Genomic DNA, 7,776 nt, shown 5'->3' with positions numbered 1-7,776 from the left:
TGGCTCATCTGTGTTCGAGGGGAGGGGCTTACCGATAGGTCAATTGGAACGTCCTAAGCCAGGGGTGCCCAATCCTGTTCCTGGAGATCTACCTTCCTGCAAAGTTCAGCTCCAACCCTTATCAAACATACCTGGACCAACTATTTAGGATCTGAAAGAGCACTTGATAATTACAGACAGGTGTGTTTGATCAGGGTTGGAACTGAACTTTGCGTCCCGTACAGGGGTGTGTTTCCCGTACAACGACGTAACTCAATGATTAACCACCATAGTACGATGCATTGTTGTGGAAACTTACTAGCCAGTCACGACTGTTTCCTGAACACGGTCGCATCTCCGTTGTTTGAACCACATTAGTTCAACAATTTAGTGCCGTTTTTAATGACGTCACATGCATGTGGTGGAGTAATAACTTCTGCTAATTAAGATTTCCCAAGATTAACCAAGACTTGAATCAAGATTTCTGAGACGCTGCTGCATTGAACATGGCACCTGATGACTAATTTACTATGTTTGTTCCCTGTCATTTTGCTTTATTTGATGTTTGATTCATCGCGGGTTTCCTCTTACGTCATACTCTGGGGTTCCCTTAGGCATTTATGCACATGCGCACTCTTCAAAAATGACGCTAATTGAGGACGCGCTAACATTTATCGATTAAAATGTATAATGTATAAAAAATATATTTAAATTGATTGGAATATATAGATTGTGCTGCATGTTAGCTGGCTTATTCACTGGCTTTATATCGCACACTCATCTAGGCCACGCAGAAAAAAAGGGTCAAAATTGTACCTTTTTGGGTACAACAGCTTGTCACTGGAGTAGTACCCTTAAAAGGACATCTTTGTACCTTTTTTACCCATGGCCATGGCCGGACTTACCATTGGGCTTGACTGGGCTGCAGCCCAGGGGCCCCGCCTTGTAGGGGGCCCCACCTTAACCCGTTTACATTTGTTCAGTTATGTGCCAGTCGGAAATTATTAGCCGCATTTCAACTGCGCACACGGGCCAGCCTGGGCTAACAGCTTCCAGCTTCCAACTACGACATTCGAAGCCATAATCAAACAGCATAAACTGGAATTTATGATTTTTTTTTCACATAGAAAAAAGACACGTATTAAATCACGTCTGCGCTGCGCCGAATCGCCGATTAATTTGTGATCACATGCATGGCTACTTTAAACGGTTCCATTAAGCCTTTAACCCAAAAGAGCGCACGTTTACAAAAATAATGATAAATTCTCACACAATTCCCGCACACATTTATTTAATATACAATGTAGGTTAGATGAGTTAAAAAAATTTCACACAGAATATCAGATTAAGTCAAAAGATAGCTGCTGCACACTGCCATACAAGATTTTCGCTCAGCTGACAGGACTGTCACTTGCCTAATCGGGTCAGTGCTGCATCATCAGAAAAATGTTTATCATTTGCATGTCTTTTTAAACCATTCGGTACTTGTGCGCTCCAAACTAGATTTCTGGGCGCTCTCTGATATTAAATTAATGTACAAATTTGACTCCTGCGCATGAATCCACGTTCAGAGATTTGGCCGGTTAGTGCCAAAAAGCTACAACTTAAAATGTTAAGTGCACTGAACTAAATTGGGCTCTTTGAATTTCAGTAACATTGAACCGACTTAAAAAATCAAGTTGAATCTAGTATAACTTATAAAAAAAAGTTGAAATTGCTTAAATTATTTTTATGAATTAAAGTAACTTAAAAACATAAGTTGTCATGGCTTTTTCATCATATCATTTTTTACAGTGTGCATTTAATGAGTGAATGCCTACGATATAGGAGTTAGCCTGTCACACAAACTAGAGTCCTGTTTTTCCGAATATCTGCACGATCGCAAATGTACAATAAACAACAAGTTACTAAGTAACTTTCAGACACAAAATTCTGTTTTTCCTCATCAATGCGTCTCTGAGCAACACAGTGTTTTGTTTCTCAGCATTACACGGATCAGTAAATGGTTCAAACAGGCTACAAGTACAGTCCTTTGCTAAGTTAAATGAATTAGCATTTTAATTATTAGCATTCTCATCTCAAATGAGAGATCACATCCTGTTTATTGTATTATAATGACTATTTAATGTTACATCTAAACTTTGACTAGGCTAGACATGTTGCCTATTAATTGTATACAGTATATGAACCTGAAAGCATATTGTAATTTTTGTGTATTTTGTGTTACTCCATAATAATGTTCTAGTTGAGGGCATTTGTAGTATAGGTATGGGGCCCAAACATAACCTCAAGCCCAGGGGCCCCCGGCCCCGTAAGTCCTGCCCTGCCCATAATAGGTACATATTAGTACCTTAGAGTAGTAATTCGTACCCTTAAGGTATATGTAGGCAGGGCTTGAAAACGAAAAAAAAAAAATTCAATCGGTTCACTCAAGAGCAGAATCGATATTTTAACGTTTCTGTTCCCGTGTTCCTCTGTATTATTACTGCTCCAAAACTGGTTCGGGTAGAAGAAATACTGGTTAATAACGTTATTTTTTAAAAACAATTTTCTTTGTCAATAATAATAATAATAATAATAAAGTACAGCATTTTCTTTACTCAAAAAGAAAAAGAAAAAAAAAACAGGAAGAGATCTGGTAACGTTAGTCTATAACCCGCTGCACTTAGTCACAGCCAATACAGCATCATCTTTTCTAGATGTAACCGAACGCTACTCTGCGATCACACTAAATTCCGACTATGCCACTGGGGTTTTGTACCCACGGAAATAACTCAACACAGCAACACAAGTTCAATGGCCCATAAATGAAGGAAGAACAGAGACGTGACCTTCAAGTTCACTTTTATTAATAAGCAGTAGGCATTATTTAGATGGATGATCAACTTTAATATAGTATTAAAAAAGAGGGAATCGCACTTAAAAAATCTGGGCTTTAGGCCAATTATTAAAATCATAACCCACCATTCTTAAAATATAGGGTTACCAAGCCTGCTGGAGGAAGGGGGCGAATCATGGGGTCACAGACCCCCAGACGTAAGAGCACACACTACACGTGCACTGATATACAAATCATTAACCAACAGCTTTAAAAAAGGTGTAGTGAATAATGCAAATAGTGTTACACTCTCAACTCGATACTCATGCAGTGCAGTAAATCTCACACTGCCATGCATTGAAGAAAGGGAAACCCGGACGACCCCAGAGGAAAGCACTCCATGCAGGCTGGTTCCTACAACACAGAGTTTTGAATTAACAAACCTAAACGGTTGTCAAAAACTAGACTCAGCTAGCAAAAACAATTAAATCTGCAAAATTTACAGCAATACAAATCATCAGAACCATAAATATAAACTAAGTTTAAATTACAAAAATGAATCAAACAAAACAGCAGGGCCTAGACATCAGAGTTCCATATGCAAAGAGCTCCACAAAGAAAGATCTGTCAAGTAAAGAAAACAAAACGTAAATACAAAATACAAATGCCTTTCCTACCTCGATTACTGTAGTCCCTTCGATAAACCAACTGTCCTTCTTTCAAATAGCAGCTATAACCCTTCTGATCATGCCTCTCCTTCCTCAGTCTGGCTGCCGCTTGAATCCTCTCCCGAGCACCATCAAAAGCCACTTGCAAACGCTTCCGGTGTTCCTCCATCTAATCCATTACTGTCACTGCTGTTGGCTGTAAAACTATCCCAAGGAGGAAATCAACTGGTAAATTAGGTTCTTGGCCATACATTAAAAAAATGTGGGCACTCACCTGTTGTCTGATGTATGGTGGTATTATAAGAGAACAACAATTGAGGCAAATAATTAGGCCATTCAGCTTTTGCAGACCTGGGAAGTGTACAAAGGAGGCCATGCAGTGTCCAGTTAAACCTTTCACATTGGCCATTGCCTTGGGGATGGTAGGGCGTGGTGCCTGTCTTCTGTATCCCATACAGGTTGCAAAGTTGTTGTATCAATGCCCCTTCAAATCTTCAACCCTGGTCTGAGTGAATGCGGGCTGGGTCTCCAAACCGGCAAAACCATTCCTTCACCAGAACATTCGCTACAGTGGACGCTCTCTGGTCATAAGTTGGAACTGCCTGCGTAAACTGAGAAAACATCAATTATTATTTATACTTGCTCCTTACTATCCCTTGAACGCTCCAGGAGAGTAAAATCGATCGCTAGAATTTTATTTGGTCTTGCAGCAACCAGATGTCCCATCGGTGCCTTCACAGGAGGATGCACTGGTTTAGCCAAAGTGCAACGTTCACATTCCTCACACCACTTTTTAGCTGCTTTGTACATTCCAGACCAGTAACACCTTGAACGCATTAGCTCAGTCGTCCTCTCAATACCTTGATGACCATGCCCCCGGTGTAACTGCTTTAGCACCTCTTCTTGTAATGATTCTAGCAATACTATCTGTAGCAGCTCCTCTCCCCCATCTGGACGAAAGGTTCTGCGGTACAAGACCTTATCACTCTCCACCAGACGGTCCCATTGTCGCACCAATTCCAACACAGACTTACTCAACACTTGCCGTTCCATGTGATCTGGCCTCCTCTGATGTTGCCAAAAATGAATAAATGCACCGATTACAGGATCATCTTGTTGAAGGTCAGCGAGATCATTCACAGAATAAGCTGGTAACACAGATATTATTTCTGATTGGCAAGCAATGACTGGTGTCTGGCCAATAGCCTGCTCCAAACGTGCTGGAACTGCAGTTCCCGGGAGTACCTAATCCACAATGGATACTCCATCAGCAGAGTACTGTCTTGACAAGGAATCTGCATTTCTATTGGCCCGACCTGATCGATACCGGATGGTATAATCAAACGCTTCCAACTCTGCTGCCCACCGTAACTTTGTTGCTCCAAGTTTAGCAGTGCTTAAATGACTCAAAGGATTATTATCTGTCCAGACGATAAACTTATGGCCCAGCCAATATTCTTGGAATTTCAGGGCAAGAAACTTTAGCTTCATGGAGCTATAGTTTGGCATCCTCTTCTCCGCCCGACTCAGTGTTCTGCTTGGATAAGCAAGGGGTCTTAATTTCCCTTTCTGCTCTTGTGACAACACTGCTCCAGTCTGTTCTGGCTGGCATCTACCTCCAGAATGAAGGGCAATGTAAAATTAGCATAAGCCAACACAGGAGTAGTAGTCAGAAATGCCTTCAGATCTTGAAAACTCCTCTCACAGGCTTCTGTCCAAGCACTACTCAGGGGTCTCCGTGCACCCTTTCTATCCTTGCTGGTCGGGGCCAATTAGCTACAGCAGCAATCTTCTCAGGGTCAGTAGAAACCCCCTTGTTGGATATCACATGCCTCAGATACTTCACCTCGGCATATTCTGTTACACCAAATACACAAAATAATGATCTTTAAAAAAGCATCATATGACCCCTTTAAAAAAACTGCACTTTTCCAGTTTCACTTTAAGACCTATATTTTTCCACTAAAAATAGCTAAAAGATGTTCACCTTATCAGCAAAACTGCATTAATTTAATTTAATTTGAATTAGGATTTTTGCGCAGGTTCTGAGGTACGCATGGTTTTATAAATCTGAAAACTTTTGAGCGTACGCAAAATCTAGCTTTTGTGCCTACGTACACTTTTAGGATGAAATCTACGGAGAGTTTTATAAATGAGACCCCTGGGCTTTAGGCCAATTATTAAAATCATAACCCACCATTCTTAAAATATAGGGTTACCAAGCCTGCTGGAGGAAGGGGGCGAATCACAGGGCCACAGACCCCCAGACGTAAGAGCACACACCACACGTGCACTGATATACAAATTAGAGGTCAACCGATAGTGGATTTTACCGATACCAATAGCTAGGTTGGACCACACTGGCCGATTCCGATGAATCAACCGATAGTTTGTAAAATTATTACTGAAAGAAAATTTAAATAGTGCTTTACTATTTAAAAAAAAAAAAAAAACGGTAACAGTACTGATAGTACTGATTATTATTTATTATATTGATCATTAAAGTTATTTCATAGTTTGCTAATGGTAAAAGAAGAAACTTTAAAATTTAAAAATGTAGCCTATTAGTAATAGTGAATGTTGAAATGAACACACTCTAACAAGGAACAATACTTCTACAGTTTTCATTAACAGTCATGCTTAAAGATGGCCATCTTTAAATATCTACACAAGGCCATAGCATTAAAATTACATACATATGGATATTGTATGTGTACTCACACACTTTATTTGCTTCTATTTTAGAACACTTGATGATTATCTAATCAAAAAAAAAAAAGTTCTGCCTAGGAGAACTCAGAGGTATCTCACACACACCAGACGCGTCAAGTTCAATTCAAGTGGCGGTCTAAAACAGTTTATTTAATCACGGACATAAGTTTGCTTCAAGAATGAACAATGTGACATAAATGAGTTTGAAGTTCGGTGTTTAAAAAAAAAACAGCAAGCGGAAAGAGAAAACGCGATCTATTACAGCTCTCTATATGAAGCATGACTTTATTAGAGCGACAGAAAGACAAATGTTTTGCTGAAAAATGCACAATACATAATTTATAACCTAAGGTGAAGTCATTATGTACAACGATTTGGGACAAATATAATGTAATTTAATAGAAACTATGTGAATGGCGTTGTGTTCCGTGGCAGAATTTTCTGTCGGCTGCATTTAAATGCACATCTGGTTTTTCCAGCTCTGCAGTGCACAGTGTCACGTGTAGCGTTACACTCCCAACTTGATACTCATGCAGTGCAGTAAATCTCACACCACCATGCAGTGAAGAAAGGGAAACCCGGATGACCCCAGAGGAAAGCACTCCATGCAGACTGGTCCCTACAACACAGAGAATTGAATTAACAAACCTAAACGGTTGGCAAAAACTAGACTCGGCTAGCAAAAACTATTAAACGTAACCAGCAAAATTTACAGCAATACAAAAATCATCAGAACCATAAATATAAACAAAGTTTAAATGACGAAAATGAATCATAAACAAAACAGCAGGGCCTAGACATCAGAGTTCCATATGCAAAGAGCTCCACAAAGAAAGATCTCTGCCATAATCCAAGAGTGGAGCGCAACTATACGATAGAGTGGGATAGAACCGCTGCATAACACAGTTCACTGCTATAGGCTAAGCACGAAGTCCACAGCTCCGAAAATGACCGCATTAACAGCCCACGTGCTCACACTCACATATTGAGGGTTATCTCCCTCACTATGACGTTTCCAGAATCACGACACCGGAAGGAGACGGCGTCAGGAACGTCAGGAAGTTATGCAACCCACTACTCTTTGCGCTATTTATAGGGCAAAATAAATACATAAGCCCCACCCAACACACCATCCTTATTATTAACCCTATCACATAGATTTTGGCCAAATGTAGGCTACTAAACAAAAGAAAAAATCTATCAACACTTTAAAGACATTAAAGTATTTTTAAGATATTTAAAAATTTTTGCTGCATTGTTAAAAAAAATACGCTACTTTTATAAGATTGCGTTTTGAAAGTGAAAAAAACCATAAGTCGCGTATAGGCTCATGTCGCATTTTATTAGCCCTATTACATTCAGAAATAATGTAGGCTAAAATGCCTGTAGGCTAAAGCAAAATGTTTACAAACATTATAAACACAGTTATTAGTTTCTCTTCACAACAAATCCTCTAAAGTTAAGGCTATGCGTTTAGGCTAAAACGTCAATCCAAAAACAAATTAATTTAAAGGAGACATATTATGCCCCTTTTTACAATATGTAATATAAGTCTCTGGTGTCCCCAGAATGTGTCTGTGAAGTTTCAGCTCAAAATAC

The 7,776-nt window shown here is 39.6% G+C and overlaps 1 protein-coding gene across 1 annotated transcript in view; it reads left to right on the top strand.

Moving 5' to 3' along the window:
- Nucleotides 1–7,776, top strand: part of LOC107665122 (CMP-N-acetylneuraminate-beta-galactosamide-alpha-2,3-sialyltransferase 2-like) — a 17,271-nt gene that overhangs the window by 4,210 nt on the left and 5,285 nt on the right. The window lies entirely within an intron of this gene.

The sequence above is a fragment of the Sinocyclocheilus anshuiensis genome, unplaced genomic scaffold, assembly GCF_001515605.1.
Source record: "Sinocyclocheilus anshuiensis isolate Anshui unplaced genomic scaffold, SAMN03320099.WGS_v1.1 scaffold379, whole genome shotgun sequence".
In the NCBI taxonomy this organism is placed as follows: domain Eukaryota; kingdom Metazoa; phylum Chordata; class Actinopteri; order Cypriniformes; family Cyprinidae; genus Sinocyclocheilus; species Sinocyclocheilus anshuiensis.
The sequence above is the reverse complement of the archived record's forward strand: the minus strand, read 5'-3'. Positions and strand labels throughout refer to the sequence as shown.